At 38.9% G+C, this 23,124-nt stretch overlaps 1 protein-coding gene across 2 annotated transcripts in view; it reads right to left on the bottom strand.

Moving 5' to 3' along the window:
- Schip1 (schwannomin interacting protein 1) overlaps nucleotides 1–23,124 on the bottom strand; it is a 722,809-nt gene that overhangs the window by 492,736 nt on the left and 206,949 nt on the right. The window lies entirely within an intron of this gene.

The raw sequence follows: 23,124 nt of genomic DNA, 5'->3' as shown, positions 1-23,124 counted from the left end.
AGTTTGAGCCTTTATATTGATGAATACTATTCTGTTCCATTGTATGGTTATAATTGCACCTAACTAAGCCATTGAGCTCCATGTTTCAAAATTTGCAGGAATATATTTAGGTCTCCTTTTTCCTATTATCTGTTTGGCCCAACAACAACAACAACTATATATTTTTTTCTTAGGATTCAGAATTAACTATTTAGAGCATGTTTCTAGCCCATTACTATGAAATGCTAATCAATCACCTCCTATATGCCAATGTTTACTTAAGAAATTATATTCTTGCCAGTCCTGACAAGACCCGATAGACTAGGATCAGAAGGAAGCAGAGGAAGACCTCCCCTATCAGTGGACTTGGGGAGGGGCATATGTAGAGAAGAGGGAGGGAGGGTGGGACTGGGATGGGAGGAGGGGGGTGTTCACAGGGGGATACAAAGTTAATAAAGTATAATTAATAAAAATTAAAAAATAATAAAGAAATTATGTAAATTGTATATAAGTTTTGAGTATCTCCCAGCTCCAGGTAATATGGAATTTCCTAAAAGCTGATATAAAGATATTCTATATTTTGGTAATTTAAAGCTCAGTCAAGAAATCGGCCTAAGTTTGGCTTCAAGTTAGTGTGTCCAAAAGAGTTATTGAAAGAAATCTCATGTTTGTAGCAACAATCTTTAATATCTTCTATTTTCCATTCATGTCTCCTGTGACCTTATCTAATGAAACGATGACCAGTGGATAAATTGTGAATTTTAATTTTATCTTTACAGGAAGCATCAAGTATGTGTGTGTGTATGTGTGTGTGTGTGTGTGTGTGTTGCTAATAGTTACATATTGATTGGTTTCCATATAACAGAAGAATAAGATCATATTAGTGAGATCCTGAGCACACATTTGTTTATTTTAGATACTATAAGAAGAGTTTTGCTTCATATTTTCAATTATTCCTCCTATAAATTCTTACAGAGCTTGGATTTCTAAGCCTTATATCTCTCCTCTGGGATCTAACTGTCCCAGAACATAAATGGATATAAAGAAAACATGCTTGCAATTTTAATTTTATAGACAATTCAGCAAATATTGCTTATTTTGAAAATAAGGAAACTGATGGATTTTGTTGCACAACATAAAAAATAAAAATGAAAACCCCTTTGAGGCTGACAGTTTTATCTTTTGAAATTATTTCCTCATATTTTCCAAGGTATGGGCTTCATTTCAGAAGCAACACATTTCTGCACCGTCCCATTCACTTGGCTTAAACACAGTGGCCACTCTGAGATGCCAACATACTCTGAAGATGATGAGGGCCAACAACGTAGACTGAGGCTGGTGACAACTCTGCTAGGGGACTTGAATCCATAAATAGTGCAGCCCCCCCCCAAACATCCATGAGACTGCTGTGTAATTTGATGGATAATCATCTCTCTCTCTCAATCAGTGATGTGTGAAAATTTACAGCTATGTCCCAGATATGTTCACCCTGAAATCCCCAGTCTCCTGTGCCTCATATAAATCCTCTGCACTGTCCAATGGACCCAAGATTTTTCAGATTCCTGAGCTCAGATGTGTCATGGAGCTAAGTGGTTTGTAGGAGTTCTACTGCAAAGTCACAAGCCCTTCTCGGTAAGATGTAAACAACTTGCAGTTCTGGTGTTCCTGGTAGATGAATATTTCATCTTCAGGAGAAGCTTAAAAGTAAAGAACAAAAAGATTCAGGCTGTTTTCTTGAAAGTTGCAAAAGACAAAGATGAAGAAATGTTTGGTGCTTTTCAATATCTAGATTGACATGATTTAACAGAAAGAATATAGACTTTTGAGACTAACTTGATGTCAAATCTCAATTTGATAATTTATTGATTATGATTTTGAGCAAGGTGTTTGAATCACTAGTGCAAAATTAAGGATGGCTTAAGGATTAATACATATTTTAAGGATTAACAAAGGTGAGATAAGCAAAATAATTGAAAGCTACTTAATGACTACCTATTCTCAGCAAATACTTGGCAAAGTGCTCTAAATTTGAGATTAAAGGAGAACCAGTCTGCAGGGAACATATTCTGAGTTGAGGACATACACAAAGAAGAAGACAGTGATACTAGGTTGGCTAAGACGTATGAGTTTCATCCTCCGAAGGAGAGATGCGCTGTCAGGAGTAGACACTTGAGGGCATGAACTCTGTTACAGTTTCACTCATGAGCTAGGACCAGCAGAGCCTGTGTAAAAACACGGGAGCTGTGCGCGTGGCCGAGAGTGAGGCCAGGAAAGTGAGCTGGGACAGGAATGACGACAGCATGAAGGGCAGCATGATGACAGCACGGGGTACAGCGTCTTGCACTGTTACGGAAGATTTTAATCAGAGAAAGGTTGTTCTTTAGGTCTCATTCAGGATGCAGAGAGATGTGTATCATTGGTAGGACCGGAGGCAGAGAGACAGGTCAGGGGGTGAATACATGGACTGTGGAGAAAACAGTTAGGGTCAAGTAACCAGATGTCAGTGGTGTTGGTGAAAGAAAAAAGTGGTCCCATTTAGAGCTGCAGACGAGGCAAAATAGATAAGACAAGAGGAAGCTGGTGAGGTAAGGTGGGGAGTAGCTCCTGAATGGATGGAGGTGAACACACTCTGCTTTCTCAAGGCAGATCTACAACAAGCGTGGGGGCAGAGTTTGGATATGCAGAGCTTGATGGATGAGGAACAGGAGTAACTCTAAGTTGCCATCTGTAGCATCTCTCAGAGTTCCCTATTGAGATCAAACCCAGGTGCCCACCACAGGAATCATCTCCATAACATATCCTTAATCCCGTGTTATCCCCACTTTCCCAGTGGAGCTATCTGTGATGGACACCTTCCTCAGTTCACTGCTTTCCTTCAAGTCCTGGCATGGGAGTTTGCTTACAGAGAGCCACCAAGCCAGACACTCATCGCAGACATGAAGCATGCACGTCTCTATACTAGAAGAGGTCTGGGAAGGAGAGATAAACTTAGAAACTCCCACATATAAGAGGTGATGGAAAGGCAAAGTAAGGAATGAGTTCACCTTGAGGAAAGGAGCCTGGGACAGTGATTGTGACATAAGAGAAATGAAAAATAATTTCTTCAAAGTTTGGGGGCTGGATAGCGTTAGGACATTCCAGCTTGTTCTTTAATGGTAATCAATGTCAGGAAAGTTTTCAAAGTTGTCTGGAAACACTGGACTAATTATTTTATAGTTATATAATCAATCTAATTTATGGTTCTTCTGCTGTACCTTGAAAATTGAGTATTTACTGGTCCTTTATGAGCTGTAACATTTTATGGCCTGTCAGGGCATTGATTGATACAGTGCACTGAAAAATAATCACATAACATTACCTTAAAATACGTATCAGTATCTGTCATTTTGACAGTGGAATTGCAACACTATAAATCTGCAAAGATTAAAAATTTTAAGTGGAGTGTTCTAAGTCAAATATTTATTAAAATATCTCAACTACAACCAAGAAAGAAACAGAAAAAATTCTAATTTGACTCCAAGAAAAGTTAGCTCTGGGATTCTGGGATCACTACAGCTCTTCTATTTTTTTTTTAAGTTTTTAAAGTTACCCACTATTCTTATTATGTATCTCATGACAAATATTTTCCAAACTAGCATGCAGCCTTAGAAGATATCAAGTATTCAATTTCATTCCTAAGCAGTCTCTGAAAATAGCAAAAGGAATTACTGATTTGTGCATTCTTTGATAAGTCTACTCTAAAAATCTGGAGAAAATAAAAAATGTAGATGATTGACTATCACCAACTTGAACTAGCTGGCTGTACCTACCGAGTCTTGCTATAGCCTTCCTTCATATACTATATTTGACCACCATTTTGCACAAACCTCCTCACCTGATCCCTAAAATCCCCACAATAGCATGCTGACCAACTTGTATAACACAACTGCAAACTACTCAAAAATAGGAATCAATTCCTAGTCACCCATGTGCTTTGGGGGTATTACAGTCCAGTAGAATTTTCTGGAATGAAGTAAATAGTCTTCTACTTCATCAATACAAGGTCATTTGTCATGTTTTCTGTGGCTTAAAATATGGTTGATGTATCAGAGGAGTTGAACTATGAATTTTCTTTAAGAAAATCAAACTCAAATAGGTCCAAGTGGCCAATGACTATCATATCCGATAGTTCAGCTGAAGGCCAGGGTCTGGAACATATTTACTGAAATGGACACGACTTCTCTGTTAGGTCACCTAGGTTTTCCCTCTGGCCTATCTCAAGTATTTGCTCTACTTTAAATTCTTCTCAATCGCTTCAGTGATGGAAACCTCTGAGCCATTTTTCATTTTGCCCATCTACCCTCCAGGCCTGGCTGACGGTGCGTCCTTCTCTGTCTCAGGGCCCCTTTAGACCACAGATTTGTTTCTTTTGCCTGTTTCTCCCTCATTCCTCACTTCTACAGAGGCTATAAAACAGGACTGGATTTCCACCAGGGTCTCCTTCACAGCGTGCAACCATAAAACACAGAAGCAGAGTTATTAAAGCCTCAAGGGAAAATGTAGGAGCAAAATCTCAGCCTGATTCATTAGGAACAGTTATTATAAACAGTGGGCTTGCCAGTAATGACAGGAAAACTAATTTGCATTTGCAACAAAATTATGCCACACACACACACTGCAGCTCACACCCTCCTGCCTATTGAATCACTGAGACTTTTTAATTAAAGAAATCGTGCCAACTTAGAAGGCTTTGGGGTCCTTGGCTTCTGTGTGGGGCTCAACTTGAAATCTTTGCTAACAATGTGGGTACTATACAAAATTTTAAGGAGCTAAAAAGTCCACTCAACACCCAAGAGGAGAAACAGCTCTGAACTATTAGGTACTGACAACGTTACGGGCAGTGAGAGGAAAAAATAAATAAAACTTCTAGCCGATCCTGGAAGCTTCAGGTACTCTAAGGAGGGGTGTTCTAGGAGGAAGAACAAAAGTTACTACTTCTCCTACGCTAGGAGCTACTCAGTCCCAGATCCTATATTCTTCCTCTTGGCCTCTCTCAGGTGTCAAGTTCAGTACCGCAACTGATGAACTCTAGAGCAGATCATTTAAGTTTTAATCATTTTCCTCTCTCTATAAAATTCTATAAAATTATCATGAATCATACTTTTAAAGATAGCTTTGATTTCTTTATAATTATATATATATATAAATAAATAATAAATATATCCTAATTCCATTCTCTCTTCTCTCTTTAAGTTTCCTCTTCTGTAAATGTTTCTAAGAGCTTCATAATCATCTAAGGATGAACTCTGGATAGGCCTGTGCTGGCTTGGTCTGCTCGGTGCTCCAGGTAGCTGGGTTTGGCACTCTGCTGAATTCAAGCAATGTTCCGTGGAAGGAACTAGAACTGCCTATAGACACACCGCGTACAAAGCTGAGCTTAGCCAAGTATTAGCTTGGGGTAACTAGTTTTGCCCTTGGCTCTCAGCTGCCTCATTCCATAAAGTGATCAAAATAACAGCTGGGGCAATATGGTAGCTTTTATGAGAACTGAATTAGCATTCTCTGCATACAAAACTGCTACAGCATCAAACAAATCTAATCTTAATGTCACTTTATCATTAATATGTATAATTTACATAATTAGCATGTTTATTAAATTAGTAAAAGACTTCAACTTAATAATAGAGCGTCTTTGGTAAGGGTAGGGCAGAGGGATAGAGAAATGGAACCCTCATCCTATAATATAATGTTTGGACATAACTATAATGAAGCAATATGTTATATAAGAGAAAAATGAGTATCATAGTTATGGAACCAAGATTGGCTTAGTATACCTTTGGTATATATATATATATATATATATATATATATATATATTCTGCCAAATGATAGGCTATAGAATAATATTGAGCTCCAGAATCTATATTAAATTGGTTTTATCTATATTAAATAAGTGTTTAATATTCTCTTTAAGGTCTAAACAATAATAGTCATCGAATTCTGCTATTCCCACGAATCAGTCCCTAGCCCAATAGTCATCAGAGAGACTTCTTCTGGCGGCTGATGGGAACCCCACTGCCAAGCATTAGGCAGAGAGAGCTCAAATTGGAGATCTCCATCAGGTCCTTCCCCTTGGAGCTTGGGGAACCCCTGCAGAAGAGGAGGAGAAGAATTGTAGGAGCCAGAGCAGTTGGGGGTACCAGTGAACCATGGTCCACAGTTTTAATGAAGCAAAACTCGTAAAACTTCACGAGACTGAAGCAGCAATCATGGGGGCTGCATGGGTTTGTGCCAGGCTCTCTGCATATATGTTATGGTTGTTAAGCTGGTTTTTGTAGGACTCCTAAAAGCGGGAATAGGGGTGAGGCTGATTCTTTTGCCTGCTCTTGGGCCCTTTTTCCTCTCCTGGGTTGTGTTGCCCAGCTTGATCAAAGGGTTTTGCCTAGTTTTAGAGCACCTTGTTATGCCATGTTCCACTGATATCCCTGGGAGGCTTGCTGTTTTCTGAAGGGAAATGGAAGAGGATTGGATCTAGGGAAGAAGGAAAGTGGGGAGGAGGGAGAGGAACTCTTGTCAGGATATATTGTATGAGAAGAGAATAAATAAAAATTTTCATCAAATTAAACTGTATTTTCACAAGGGTAGTAGTGAATTAAAGATACAAAGTAGCGTAATAGTAAAAAAAAAGTGTCATTGTGAACTAGTTCCACCATCTTCTCAAGACCTTGGGCAAGCACTCAGCAAGTTACTGAGCATCTCTATGCTTTAGCGCCACTGCTACTGTCTACCAGTGAGAGTCATAGCACTAAGAGACAGGGTTGCTACGAGGAGTAAATGAAGCAGAACATGCAAACCTCTTAAAGCAATGCTTGACACGTTCTAAGAGCCCAGTCATTGTTCAGTGTAAACATGAAAGGTGACTTACCACAGGTATTTCAGCTGTAAAAGCCCATAGCTGTAGTCATCCAAGTCTTTCAGTATTCAGCCTATTACTACAGGTAACGTTGGAGGAGGTTACTGGTCTTTTTTTTTTTTTTCCAAACTAAAAATGTTAAAGGAAAAGGTAAACAATTGACACATCCTGTGATTGGATGGTGGTTTGTTTGTTTTTAATGAGGAAGTAAGTTAACATTCCTACCCTGGACTGCAGCCATGCTATGGCGAAGTAAAGGAACAGCAGGCATTCTTACGTGTAATGGTGATGACTAAATAAATATTAACAAAATACCAGTCTGAGTAAGAATTACATAGACACCTTATATATGATAATCATATATTTGTCCCATAAGCCTACTTTCCCAGACCAAGAAAACTAGATTTTAAGAAAATTCTAGAGCGTGAAGGTCCATGAGAGTTCATGCACTGTGTTGTTCACCGTTCCCCATAAAACACGGTAGCACACAGAAAAGGTAAGTGATTTACGACTAGCTCCCAAAAAACAACTGTGAGTCCCTAACCATAGAGCTGGGGATATTAAAGCAAAGAGCTACACAATTGTCAAGACAAACCTGGAGTAAATTTATGACTGTGCCGTAAAATACTGCTAAGGCTCATCTCAGTAATTAAGATGGCTTCTAGAGATGAGGGCAGGGTTTCATTCTTCTCTGAAGACTGTCACAGTGATAGGCATACTACATGCTGTATGGAACTTGTGGAATTTGTTTGTATTGTATGTAATGGAAACTATCCAGTGAGCACTTGGTTCAAAGTTATAACACAGCTACCTCAGAAATACAGAAACTTTTTCTAAAACCAAGTACACCCTTGATCAGGATTATTTCAAATTATGTTAAGTAGACAAAGTGTCTAAGGCAAGATGTTTTGTTTCACTATTTCATTTTAGGCTGATCAGAGGAATGAGATTTTATTTCTTGTGAAATGGCTGTGTTTCTCAGTTTCTTCAATTATAATCCCAAATTTCAGCTTCACCTTCATCATAAACACTTTTTGTCCATCGATGGTCAATCTTCTATGAGAGAAAGAGACCCTTTAATATGGGTGCTAATAAGGGATTAGGTAAGAAATCCCGTGATATAATTCAAATGTTTCAGACATGTCCTTTCTTGGTTTCAGGTTGAATTTTTAGGGCAATAATACCAAATGTCAGAGAGTTTTTTTTTTTCTCAGTTTGCTCTTTAGTTGGGGAAAATTAAAAACACACACAATAAATACACAATATCAAAACATGAATAGATAATATTCAAAGAAAAACACAATTTTACAGAAAATTTCTCAACCTCAATCACAAATTAAATTGTCCTCATATATTATATTTTACCTATCAGAAGCACAATGGTAAAAAGGACCAATAATACAACTTTGCTGTCTCACTACAAGTAAAAGGACACTACACACTCATCCAGCTTTGTAGAAAAGCTGCCTCTGCCTCTTCCCTGTAGAAATATAGAATATAGATAGACGATAGACAGATTAGGTAGATAGATAGATAGATAGATAGATAGATAGATAGATAGATAGATAATGCATATAGACAAATGGGCAGATAACTTTGCTAATAATTTTACTTTGAAGAATTATATTATAAATATACTCAAACATATGTGCAGAAAGGCTGAAAATACCAATAGATAACAGTTAGATCATATATAAAAATAGGACTCTAACCCACAACAACCTAATCAGGAAACTAACCCGTTTCCTTCGGTAAACAGACGGCTATGAGTCAGGGTTTCAGGAAGACAGATTGCTTTTTCTGATAACAATCCAGGAATCTAAACAGCACTTTCTTCAGCAATCATCACCAATTGACCCTTTATTTATGAAAATCTAATTGTGTTTCTAATTGTTCTTCCCTTTCTAACTTAGCACCAATCAGAGAAAGCTCAGTATGCATTCCTAACCAATCAAATAAGCTGTCCCTCTCCTAGACAGCCCACATCTCCATGCCAACTGTCTCCAACCAGTCTCTTTACATGAGAAATCTGCTTCTTACCCCCCTTCAAAGTTTTCCCTCTCCTCTGCCAACTTTTGATAATCTGCCAAATACAAGTGGCAATGGCCAACTCAGAGTAGGCTTAGCTTTTCTCAATTAATCTTTATTTGTTTCTACAGTGTGCAAAAGCTACATAAAGAATATTTGTTCCAGTGATTCTTAATGCATCAAAGGGCTAAAAGCAACTGTCCATCCCAAGAAGAATTCCATTTATGAATGTGGTCCATTCATAAATGGAATTGTGTAGACATATTAAAAAGAAAGAGGTCGAGGGATGTGTGTGTACATGGACATTCACCAAGGTAGACCTTGTAATAAAGACATTTAAAATGTGTATCAGGAAATATGCCTTGTAAATAACAATACAAGCCTAAATATCTCTAAGTCAGCTCACAGGAACTTGATAAGAATAGTTGTTTGGGGAAGAACAAAAAAGAATGGGATGCCAATGTACTTTTTTATTTTTAATTTATTTTGTTACATGTCATAAAAAATAAACATGATTCATGTTTTTTGAGACAGGGTCTCATGTGGCCCATGCTAGCTATGTAGTCAAGGCTGACCTTGAACTTGATGATCTTGCTGCCTCTATCTTCCCCCTATTAGAATTATAGACTTGTGCTACCAGGACTCTTATATGAGGTACTGGGGAAATCAAGGCTTCCATGTGGTAGGCAAGCACTCCACAAACTAGACCACATATATTTTAATAACTTTTACAATATCTGATATAATGAAAGAGTTGCCACTTCCTCATTAAGACCCTTAAACCAGGCCTTATCTCCAGCCTCCGGCCTACCAATATCCTATGGAGGGCTCCTGGGCCCCAAGGGCATCTAGCCTGTGACTCAAGGCTCTACCCACCTCTGAAGGAGACCAAAGTTAATCAAAACAGATGAAGAAGGACACTTCATACTCAGCAAGGGAAAAATCCACCAAGAGACATCTCAATTTTGAACAACTATGCCCCCAATACAATGATATCCACATTTGTAAATGAAACATTACTAAAGCTTAAATCACACTTCAAACCCTACACATTAATAGTGGAAGACTTCAACATCCTACTTTCACCCATGGACAGATCATTGAGACAGAAAGTAAACAGACAAATAATGAAACAAAACAGACATCATGAATCAAACGGACCTAACAGATATCTACAGAACTTTTCCCCCAAACAGAACAGAATATTCCTTCCTCTCAGCACTTCACAGAACCTTCTCCAAAATTGACTATTTAGTCAGTCAAAAGCCTCCACCAATATAAGAAAATTGAAATAACCCTTTGTATTTTATCAAATCACCACAGATTAAAGCTGGACTTCAATAACAGAAACAGCAAAAAGCCTACAAAGTAATGGAAACTGAACAACCCTCTACTCAATGACCACTGGGTCAAGGAAGAAATAAGAAAGAAATTAAAGACTTCCTAAAATTCAATGAAAATGAAGACTATTGCCAACATCAAATTAAATGGAGAGAAACTTGAAGCAATTCCAATGAAATCAGGGACATGACAAGGCTGCCCACTCTCCTCATAACTCTTCAATATAGTGCTTGAAGTCCTAGCTAGAACAATAAGACAACTAAAGGAGATACAAATTGGAAAGGAAGAAGTAAAAATATTGCTATTCACAGATGATGTGATAGTATACATAAGCGAACCCAAAATTCTACCAGAGAACTCATACAGCTAATAAACACCTTCAATGAAGTGGCTGGATACAAAAAAAATTACTCAAAAAAATCAGTAGCCCTTCTATGTACAAATGATAAATGGGCTGAGAAAGAAAGTAGGGAAATAACACCTTTTCACAATTGTCACAAATAATATAAAATATCTTGGTGTAACTCTAACCAAGCAAGTGAAAGACCTATAAGATAAGAACTTCAAGTCTCTGAAGAAAGAAAAAATTGAAGAAGATATCAGAAGATGAAAAGATATCCCATGCTCATGGATCAGTAGGACAAACATAGTAAAAATGGCTGTTTTACCAAATGCAATCTATAGATTCAAAAAATTTCCATCAAAATATCAACACAATTCTCTATAGACCTTGAAAAAAATTCTCAACTTCATATGGAAAAACAAAAACCCAGAATAGCTAAAACAATCCTGTACAATAAAAGAACTAGTGGCATTACTATCCCTGATTTCAAGCTGTTCTGCGAAGCAATAGTAATAAAAACTGCATAGTATTGGCATAAAAACAGACAGGTCAATTAATAGAATCTAATTGAAGACCCAGAAATAAACCCACACACCTCAGGACACCTGATTTTTGACGAAGGAGCCAAAATTACACAAAGAATACAAGGAAACATCTTCAACAAATGCTACTGGTCTAACTGGACGTCTACATGTAAAAGAATTCAAATAGATCCATATTTATCATCCTGCATTAAACTCAAGTCCAAGTGGATTAAAGGCCTCAACATAAAACCAGACATAGTAAATCTAATAGAAGAGAAAGTGGGGAAGAGCCTTCAATACATTGGTACAGGAGACAGTTTCCTGAATAGAACATCAACAGCTCAGGCACTAAGAGCAATTAATAAATGGGACCTCATGAAACTGAAAAGCTTCTGCAAGGTAAAGGAGACTGTCAACAGGACAGAGCATCAATCTACAGAGTGTGAAAAGATGGTCACCAACCTTACATCTGACAGAGGGCTATTATCTAAAATATATAAAGAAGTCAAGAAATTAGGCACTAACCAAATAACCCAATTAAAATGGGGTACAGAGCTAACAAGATAATTTTCAAAAAGGAACCTCTAATGGCTGAGAAACACTTGAGGTAATGTTCAATGTCCTTAGTCATTAGGGAAATGCAAATCAAAATGACCCTGAGATTCTATCTTACACCCATCAGAATGTCTAAGATCAAAAACTCAAGTGACAACACATGCTGGCAAGGATGTGGAGGACGGGGAATGCTAATGGGAGTGCAAACTTTTACAACCACTGTGGAAATCAACCTGGAGGTTTCTTACAAAATAGGGAATAGATCCACCTCACAATCCAACCCCAGCAGATACCCAAAAAATGTTCCACCATACCACAAGGACACTTGCTCAACTATGCTCATAGCACCTTTATTCATAAATGGCCAGAAACTGGAAACAACTTAGATGTCCCTCACCTAAAGAATAAATAAAGAAAATGTGGGACATTTACATAATGGAATACTACTCTGCTTTTAAAAACAAAGACATCATGCAATTTGGAGGCAAATGGATGGTACTAGAAGATTATCCTGAGTGAGGTAACCCAGACTCAGAAAGACATGCCCAGTATGTACTCACTTCTAAGTGGAGTTAGCCATAACATACAGCATAATCATGCTACAATCCACAGACCCCAAAAAGGTAAGTAACAAGGAGGGCTCAAGGGAGGATGTTTGAATCTCACTCAACAGGCAGAATAAAATAGGCATTGGAGGTGGATGGAGGGAGGAACTGGGTGGGAAAGTGGGTAGGGAGGGGAGCAAGGGTGGGGATTTGGAGTAGGGAGAACAGGGGAGAGAGGGCCAGGTAGGAAAATGGAAATCAGTGGTAGGGGTATCTCTGGGAAGTGCCAGAGACCTGGGAAAGGTGAAACACCAGGAAGTCTATGGGGCCACCGTAGTTGGACTCCTAGCAGTGAGGATATGGATCCTGAGATGGCCACCTCCTGTAGCCAGGCAGGACTTCCAGTGGAGGGATAAGGACACCAACCCTTCCACAAAACCCAAAATTTATCCTCTCTGCAAGCTGTGTAGGGACAAAAATAGAGCAAAGACTGAGGGAGTGGCCATCCAAAGACTGGCCCTACTTGAGACCCACCTTATGGGGGAGAGCCAACTCCTGACACTTTTAATGTTACTCTACTATCCTTGTTGACAGGAGCCTAGCATAAGTCCTCTGAGAGGCTTCACCCAGCAGCCAATGGAAACAGATGCAGAGACACACAGCCAAATATCAGACAGAGCTTGGGGAATCCTAAGGAAGAGTTGGTGGAATGACTGAGGGAGCCTGAGGAGTCAAGGACTCCACAAGGAGACCTACAGAGTCAACTAACCTGGACCTATGGGGGCTCACAGAGACAGAACCTCCAACCGAAGAGCATGCATGGGCTGGTTCTAGGCCCCTTACACATATGTAGCAGATGTGCAGCTTGGTCATGTGGATCCCCCAGCAACTGGAGCAGGGGCCCTCCCTAACTTTGAGGCCTATTTGGATCCCATTTTCCTAACTGGGATGCCCTGTCTGGCCTCAGTGAGCTAGGGTGGGCCTAGTCCTGCAGCTACCTAACGTGCCAGAGTGGGTTGGTCTGCCACATAGTGGGAGCTCAACCCAAACCCAGCAGGCCAAAAGTCCAGCACCCCACAGCCATGCTTAGGAAATCAGCCTTATGTTCAGTTCATTTAATGACTCAGCTCTAGCGCCTTATCTTTTTCTCCTTATTATCATGTGCTTACGTTCACGGTGTGCATACATCCGTGTATATGTTTTTGAATGTGTGCGGGTACATATGCATGTAGGTGTGTGTGTGTGTATGTGTGTGTATGTATGAAGTCCTGAGGTTGATATCAAGCACCTCCCTTGATGGGTCTCCCACATTATTATTTGAAGCAAGATCTCCCAGTGAAAATCCAAACTCAGCAACATGGTTAGCTTTGACAGGAAGCTTGCTCTGGGAATCCCGCCTCTGCCTTCTGAGCCTGCAATAGGTAGGCCTCCACAGCCACCATGCATTTATGTGGGTTCTGGGGATCTGAACTCTGGTCCTCTATCTTCTTGCTTGCCACCAGCCTGAATCCCGTGCTCTGAAACCTCCACAACCTCAGGCCCCTCTGCCCTGACAAAGTGATATGAACTATTGCTCAAGATGGTTCCTAGAATAATTCTTTGTGCATGGATACATATTGAATTCAAAGCAAAAGATATCCCTGAACTTAGAAGTAGTAATCCATGAGATATTTCCCAACTGTCACAGTTACTGACTATAATACTGAAATCACTGCACTACACTTAAGAGAATTATGAAAAGAAATTCCAAAATCTGTACTTAATGCCAATGTTTAAATGCACACATTTATCTAAAAAAGGCTTACAAAATTTCATCTAAATAGATGATTTTGTCTTCTTTAAATAGCAATGAGTTCTTGAGATGGAAGGTTAAAAGCCAATAAAAGAAATGTATTTTTGAAAAATGAAAAATTTCCTCAATTCAGATTAAATTGTTTTCTGTAAGAATAAATCATTGATGGGGCTACCTAGACACAGTAGGCAAAAGCACTCCCTGACAAACCTGTCAAGTGGAGCTCAGTCCCCTGGACCCATGTGGTAGAAGGCGAGAACAGACTGCTGGGGGTTGCCCTTCTGACTTCCACATATGTGCCATGTGTGCAAGCCCACATACATATCGTCACAATAAATTAATAGATATAAAGAAAATGTTTAAAGAATAAGTCACTGTCAGAATTTTCTAATGTTTAACTATCTTAGCCTAAAAGACTTTACATAAAGAAGAAAATTCTATCTCTGGAAATAGTAGAAGTGTTTATCTCCCAGATTCCCAGTTATTTATTCAATTAAAATGCAGAGATCTTCATATCATCATAGAAACATGAAAGGTCCCACTACTGAAGACACAACACATGCACAAACTGAAGGAATGTTTCTTGAAATTAGGTTAGAATAACCATGGAATATCAAGTTTCCACTTTAAATTAATTACATCCAAATCTTCCCAGGCAGATTCACGGAGTTCCCAGGAGCCACACTGCCGGGAAGGTGACAAAGGGGCTGTCACTGGAATCACAGGTAGCGATACTCTGGCACAAACTCATTCCTTGCTGCCTTTGCATGTTTTTAAAATTATAGAACTTAAAAAATATCCACTAGCAAAAATGCGCTTCATCCATAGAATCTTTGATCATTATACCAGCCAAGATTACACTGTTTTTAACAGAAATACTATAACCCATCACAATGTGTTTGAGATCATAGTCCTCAAAGACAAGCCACCATGAAGATCTGGGCTGGCATTTGATTGATGGCCAGAGAAGAACCACCTGAACCAGGTAGCCAAGGCGATTAGTCTGTTATGGCTGCTGTAGCAAAATACCTCAGACTGGATGACTTATAAAAGTGGGAACTTATTTTTCACAGTGATGAAAGTTGGAAGTCTGAGCTCAAGATGCCAATATGGTTGGCTTCCTGTGAGGACCCCTTTTGTGCACATTCAGCCAAATACTTTCTGTGCCCTCACAGGTGGCACAAGGCACAGGGACAAGGCAGCTTTCTAAGTCTTCTTTTATAAAGAGAATAAATTCATTCATGAGGGCTCCATCCTATTGACCAATTCCCCTGCCCAAAGGCCTCAGTTGTTAATGACATCACATTGTTGATTAGGTTTCTACATAGAAAATAAGGGGTGATAAGCAATCAGACCAGAAGCTAAACCAGCTGACATTACATGTGCCGCAAAGTGTTGCTGTGAGAATGTCAACAGAGCAAACCTGTGAAATACTTCAACACTTAATTGGCCAACATTAAATACTGCTTGACAGATTCAAATGAAAAGTAAAGCATGATTATGAAAGACCTTGAGAGAAGGCTTTTATCACTAATTATACTTGGAAAGTTGAAAATAACACATGGGTGCTTTTTTTTTAACAGAAGACTCTCAAATTTGAAAATCAAATAGAAATAAAGCCCTAATGTTAGAGAAAGTATCTGCTTATTGAACTAGACTTTAAATATTAACATCAGCGCCCAGTGAAAGTTGTTAACTGTTGACATTTTAATGGGGCTTTAACATACTGGGTAAGTGATCTGGCCTCATTCTTGGCTACAGTCCATGGTCTTAAGATCATACCTTCAGGAAGTGTGCAGACATGTGTGGGAATTTATAACATCCATTTAAATTGTTTACATCAGGGGATTCCCCCCCCCCAAAGTTTTTAGATGCTGATAACTGTCTCCTATTTGGTTCTATCTTCTACAAACAAACAACTGAGGCCTTTTGTATCCCAGTATATGTCATGGTGACCCCAATTACTGCTCACTGGTTTAAGCTCAACACGGCAGGAAAATGAGTCCTTTTCTCAGAAAAATTTCCACACCTCATGACACCATACTCTACACTTACACGTGAACCAGACAGCCTAGCATCTTTTTCTAGGGCATTTAGATGGTGATGTCAATGTCAGTGATCCCTCTAGATCTCTGACATGGTCTTGGGGGTTGATATGGAATACAAGTGACATCTAAATTTTAAAATGCAAAAAAATATGGGAATTATCCAACCCACCCCTTCACATAACCGATGATCCTGACACAGTAAGTGCTTTGATGGAAATACCTTTTCTTCCATTGAACCCTCTGTGCTTGCTGGTATGTTTTGTTTCTCACAGGTCGTAAGACTTAAGCAGATTCTGTTCTACAAAACAACTCCTATCTTGAAGAACATGGATGAGCACAAAAAAGAACAGATGAGAAATGGGTAAGAAAGAGCTCACTCATAGAACACAGATAGCTTTTGTGTTTCTCTTTTTGCCACTTTTAAGTATAGCATAAAGGCATTTGTTTCTGCTTATTAACTGTTTCCTGTAGTTTTACAATAGTTTATACTTGGGTCATAGGGTTGACTGGGACAACGAGTCAGAAATGATCTCTGGCTTCAAGGTTATTTTCGGCTTGCATTTTGCTGTCTTTATTTTTATATTGGAGACTACAGAGCTAACATATTCTCATATATGCAGGTATATAGCTATGGAAGTTATGAAAGTGAATTGTTATCTAATTATATTTCCTTGTTAGTACAGCATATTTCCTTTAGAGTGTACCAGCACACATCTTTACTTCATATCCGATAGTCAAAAGTCAATGGCAAACCTGTTCCAAAGGAAACTGCTGGCAGAAGGAACGGAATGATGTGATTTAGCCTATAGTAACCTCTAGAATGGAATCCTAGAACACTGACCACTAGGACAACTCAACATAGGGGTTGATGTAAATAGAATATATTTGAACTCCAAATACTGACTTTATGGCCCCTGCTGAGTAGAAACAGTACTGGTCTCAAACAAACAACAAAATTACAGAGAAAAGTACCTTTACAGATTTTCTGTTACCTACAAAAGGCAGGTCAACCAATGACCCAAAGTCTAGGGAGAGTCAGGTAGCTACAAAGGAAAACAAGATGCAAGCACTGGACCAAACTTTCACTCCCAAAATATCTGTTCATTACAAAGAGGAAAGCCACCAGGGGGTCACCCGAGAGGCTGTCAAGATGCAGAAGCCCCGAATCAGTACCAACATCATAGTGATGGTGCAGACCACTCCTTGCGTGATACACCCAGACAGGAGTTGTATTGCTGGTTGCTCTTCACCCCAAACCCATAACTTCAATGTGACTCCAATAAAACAGCAGACAAATCAAAATTATGGGACGTCTTAAAAATGCTAAACAGTATGCCTCAAAGGTGATAACAGAAGACAAGGGAATGACAAAGAACAATTTCAGGCCCATGGAAGTGAAGGAGGCATGTGAGGTCAGTACAACTAAGGATCCTGTGTCAGATGCAGAAGTGGGCAGAGGACAGCAGTGGAAGATAGGACGAGATCCAAACTCTACAGTGGTTATTGGTGCCATTATATCAACTGAACCACTTTTTTTTCATGAGAGCTATTGTTTTGTTGGAAGTGCTAAAACACACACACACACACACACACACACACACAGAGCCACACTCTTCCAGTCCCAGATTCTGCGAGAGCCGTGGGTTACTGTGCAGACAAGGCCAAGTCCCAGAACCACACCACACACAACCAATTCCACAAAGGCACAGAAATGGCATCAAGAAATTCCAGTCACAAAGATATGAATCTCTAAAGGGGTGGATCCCAAGTTTTGGAGGAACATGCACCTTGCCAAGAAGCATAAGAAGAAAGGCCTAAAGAAGAGGCTGGCAAACAATGCAAAAGCAATGAGTGTGCCAGAGACCATCAAAGCCCTTGTGAAGCCCACAGCCAGCCGTTAAGCCCAAGATGCCAAAGGCCCCAGCCGCAAACTCAGAAGTCTGGTTTTCATCGCTCACCCCAAGCTTGGGAAGCAGATTCAAAGCTACATGGTGAAGGGTCACAGGCTCTGCCAACCAAAACCCAATGTTCAAACCAATACAGAGGGCACAGTTCCAGCTAAGGCCCAGGCTTCAGTCCCATCTCAGGATCCCAAACCTGCCCAGGCCCCTGTGAAGGCCTCATGGGAAAGGCTTTTGCCAATGTGAAGACAGATGGACTGGTGTGACACACCCACCTACACACTATTTACAGATGACCAGTGTCCTATGGTGTTTTTACAAAACAAACCTGAGGCAAGATCTGTTAAAAAAAATAAAAAGGAAGAAAAACCTACAGTCACAAGGCATGGGAACCCTCTGTACTATGCTTAAAGGTCTTCCAAATCTAAAATTATTCTGAATTAAAATTCTAAATGACAATTCTAAAGATCCTCTTTTTCTTATTTCTGGGTTAGAAAATTCAGAAGATATTATCAAACTCACATTTTTTTCTAGTTTTACAAAGTGGCCTTTGTGAATGTCACTATGGTACCTGAGAAGTAAACATATTAACAGACAAATACAGAATGCATCATAGTTTGGGGAGATATAGCAACAATACAAATGCCACAAAAGCAAGAGCCTCTGTTCACCCACTATGCCCTTACTGGCTGCATATCTTACTTTAGAAATAATTTTCTTAACTGTTTGGGCTCATAAATCTTCCATAATCCCCATAATCACTGATAAAGAGACTCCTCTTTTTGCCAACTCTGTATGTGCTCTAAATCACAAGGACTGTAGAGGATTTTACTAAGTGGCTTTAAGGTAGCTAATCTGGGCTACAGGAGAGCAAGCAGGTTGACTAGCTTTCTTAGTATGACACAAATACATTGGCGATTTCTCCAGAGGAGTAAAAGCAAAGAGAAAGATGACATTTGCGACTGAGTCTAAAAAATAACGCACGTTTCTGTGAAAGCAAATGGAAGAAAAATGCTTCCTACCTGACCGTTGACTGTCTGCCTTCTATGCAGAAAATGTCATGCGTGATGATTTTTACTGGTTCATGGAAGGTATGGCAGGGCCTTAAGGAATGGCTAATTTATCTTTCTAGGTTACAGGTCAGTAGAGCACCAGAGGGTCACACGGGAAGCTTATTGTAAGGGCAGGAGGGAGATGAAACAAGTACTTGGTGACCTAACTGGTGAGGAATGACACATCTTGCTATGCATTGCCTCACACTCTTTTTTTTTTTTTTTCTTCCTCCTGGGTGACTGTCAGGCCTCACTTGCAAGAGGAGTTACGAACTCAGTTCTGTCCATGGAACATGTGAAGAAGCGATATGTGTCATTTGCAGAATGGCACGTGACATGTCTTCTCTTTGTCTTCTGCTTCTTTTTTGCCAGGTGCTTATCCTCAAGAGTCCCTCCTTGCTTGTCCCTTGTCACAGAGAAAGGAGTCCTTGTCTTTAGAGGGTTCTGCACCATGATGTACTAACCACCATTCCCTCCCCAACGTGATGGACGATGTGAGTGGAAACAGACACTCAAGCCACTAAGGTTGATGAATTCTTCATTACAACAGGTGGCCTGCCATTAATAATAGTTTCCTTTATGATTTAGGAAATATCGATATAGAAGCACTCTGCATCTCAACCTACTAAGCATTGTTTGTTGTGTCCAGATGTCAGGGAGACATGCTTGGATGTTTTTCCAGCATCTGCCCCATCTTTGTCCTTTTGTCTTCTTGTCTGTCATCAGATTATTGTAGTTGGGCTTTTGATAAGTGAGGTGATCATATACATATACCCCAACATGATGACTAGCATGAACCTTTCACTTTCAAATTTTGTATTTTAAACTGTATGGTTACTCTAATCTTGAGCAATCTTTTTGTCTCCTGCTTGGAAGTGTATGAAATAAAAAAGCATGACTGAAATAGATATGTCACAAGGAGTATCTTATAATTTTATGAGTATGTGAAGTTGCATGTTTCTTCTATTTCTCTTTTAGATAACCAAAACATGCACTTTCTATCCAGGATATTACATTTCTTTCCTAGTATATCAGTTGCAATGATTAGAAAAATGATAAAATGGGAAACTCATAGTATATCCCTATAGAATTATTCAATGGCTTAACAAATTGTTTTGCTGAATATTTCATAGTACATTATAATTACTATGATGGGGTTATAATTTCAGTTATCAGGTGATAATAATTTTAAAACTATAGCATAATAGTTTGGGATAAAGAAAAATCTACCCATGAGCTTAGAATTCTCATGAGAAATATAACTGGAAAATAGAAATGGATCACCCACGCATCTGTAAACTTAAACTTGTATTAAAATCTATGCATAAAAATTAATTCCATGTGAATTTTTTCCATTTGAAAGAATTTCAAATTGACAAAAAAATACTTTATTGTCAAACAGGGAGCAATTCTTATTTTCTGCATCATTAATTGCAAATAGACATTTCTTCACACTCCTTTGAGATAGTTTGAAGAAATCACTTTAATTTGGACTAATTTTTTTTCCAAAACAGGTTTTAAAATGAAACAATAAAAGGGAAGCTTTAAGTTTAATGATGACGTCAGGGTTAATTAGAAATTAACCTTAAAATAGTGTCTTCTTAAACAATTACAGTGAAGACCCTTCCCTTCCAGGAAAAGACAGTGTGGAAAGGGAAACGGGCTTTGTGAGTATAGAATTGTGACTAACATCACATAATATAAACACATAAATAGCAAATTCATCTTTCCTCTACTTCCTCAGTTATTCAAACCCTTGCCATCCTAAAGACAGATCACAATCTATTTTAATTCTAACATGCAAATGAGATTGATTTTATTCAGGTCACCATCTGAACCTACATCATTGAAATCTCTCTCACCTTAGCTCAAACTTAGTGTCAAAATGCCACTAACCATTCATGAGAATTAATCACAAAACATGCTGAAATTTTGTGTTATAGCTTGTACCTGCAGACCTATTTGAAACGTGTCCTACTTCATTGAGTTTCTGTCTGAAATAGCTGATTTAAGCCCTTGATATAGTAGAGCTGGTCCCCCATTCATTGTGTTATCATTTTATACAGTCTGTCCATAAAAACCCCAAGAGAAGAATGCACTGTCTGTCCATGAAAAATAACTCACCCTCTGAGGCTTATGGAAACAACAATAGAATTTTAAATACCTTGAAAAAGCGAGGCATGGCTATTTGTATGATTTTGTCAGCGTTCTTCTGGTTGAATGGCAACATTCAAATATAATGAACAAAGGAACACAATTAAACCTGCACTCTACTAAGAAATGGAGGGCTGAGATTTTTGTTACTTTTCAAAAACAAAAGCTTCCAAAATGTAAAGTAGTGAAATAACATGGCTGCTGGAGAGTAAGGGATGAATTATTAGACACAGTAGTGAATGTCAAATATAATACAGTGTAGCAATATTCTTCAGTTTGACTATGGCTCTTTTATTTCTCATTCCCATGTATACCCTGCTGTTAACTGTTCAGCTCCCATCAATTTTATTCTCATCAGTAGATGCCCTGGTCAGACACAAAGACTATCTTGGTTTAATTAAATGTCCCCACTAATAAGAGGAAGCTAAGCAGGCATGGGCATGCCTAAAGCGCCAGCTCTCACATTTGAGCAGGTGGTAACAAGCCTGGGGCTTACACTGAACTCTGGATTTTATATCTTCTTGAGTTAAAGACATAGAAAAACTTCTCAGAGTCTTGAGGCCCTGCAGAATGAGAATAATTTATACTGAGATAATTATTATTGATTTTTGCTACATGGAACTCTGTCATAATGACATCAGATATATTAAGCACCTAGTGATTTTGCTTTCCGTTAAACTGTGACACAAACATTTCACTATGGACTTTTCAAGGGGTTTGGCTAAGCCATATTTATTGGAATTATGGGTTAGGTGTTGAAGACATTATTAGTCACTTTCAGATCGAGCAATAATAGCATGGGTACCTTTGCCTCCGCTGTACCCATTTTAGTCTGATAGAAGGAAATTAGAAAATGAGGAAGGGAAATAGTTGTGTGTGATCCAGTAACCTGAAGGGGACAGGACACCCTCCTCATGAAAATGGGATTCCACGGCTCATCAACATTATCAGGTGAGCATGACTCATCAGCCATATCCACATCTGTGGGGTGGAAATCGGATGAACTAATAAATGGCTGCAGAATGTCGAGATTTTTGAGAGCAACAGAGAACAGAAATATCAATGTGTCCATGGCTGCTCTTGGAATACTCTTAATGGGCTGACCATACCTATTTGAACTGTTCCACACCTAAATTAGAGACGAGCCTAATTTGTAGGATAGCTTTGAGGGATTTCTCTTGCTGCTGGTTTCTTCCTATTGCTTATGTGTTACATAACACAATCATTTGAAAATTAACCACAAATTTCCTCACCCCCAAACCTCAATTCTTAAAAATCAATTTTCCCTGCTAGTCACTGCTTTGTGTGTATGTAACAAATCAATGCCTCGTGTTTTGTCTGTGCCACTCTGAATATTCATTTAACCCCCACAAAAACCCCCGGAGAGTGCTGCTCCAATTTTCAGGGCAAACCCTAGGAAAGCTCAGCAAATTGCCATAAGTTGTCAGACAAGTCAACATATCCCAAGACTGATCTTTGATAGGTTTCAATCTTATGTCCCAAAACCCTTGAAAAATTTAGAATGCAGCTCCTGTCTTACATGATATGACCATGAATGGTCACCTTGTACCCTGCCTTTGCCTTTTCATCGTGCTGAATCAACTTCTCATCTCTGTTATTGGTTGACTAAAACTCACTTGACAGAGCGTATTTAATTTAATAGATTCACCCTTTCAGGACATTTATTTACATCTCATAGCTCTTCCTATATAGGCAGCACTGGAGCAAATATTTTCTCACATAATCCCGTTTTTCTTCTTCTTGGTGTATAATTCATTGCTATAGTTAAGTCCTCAGAAGTTGTATTGTTTGTTTTGGCAAGAGATAAAAACATAAAATAAAATAGTTGATGATTTTAAATGCATATATATGCACATATACATTTTAGAAGGCTTTCTGTAAAAAGGTTAGAATTATAGTACATTATTTCGGCATTTTCTGTGTATTCCTGTTGTGTGCTGAACACACAG

This window comes from Meriones unguiculatus, chromosome 2, assembly GCF_030254825.1.
Source record: "Meriones unguiculatus strain TT.TT164.6M chromosome 2, Bangor_MerUng_6.1, whole genome shotgun sequence".
NCBI classification, from domain to species: Eukaryota; Metazoa; Chordata; class Mammalia; order Rodentia; family Muridae; genus Meriones; species Meriones unguiculatus.
The sequence above is the reverse complement of the archived record's forward strand: the minus strand, read 5'-3'. Positions and strand labels throughout refer to the sequence as shown.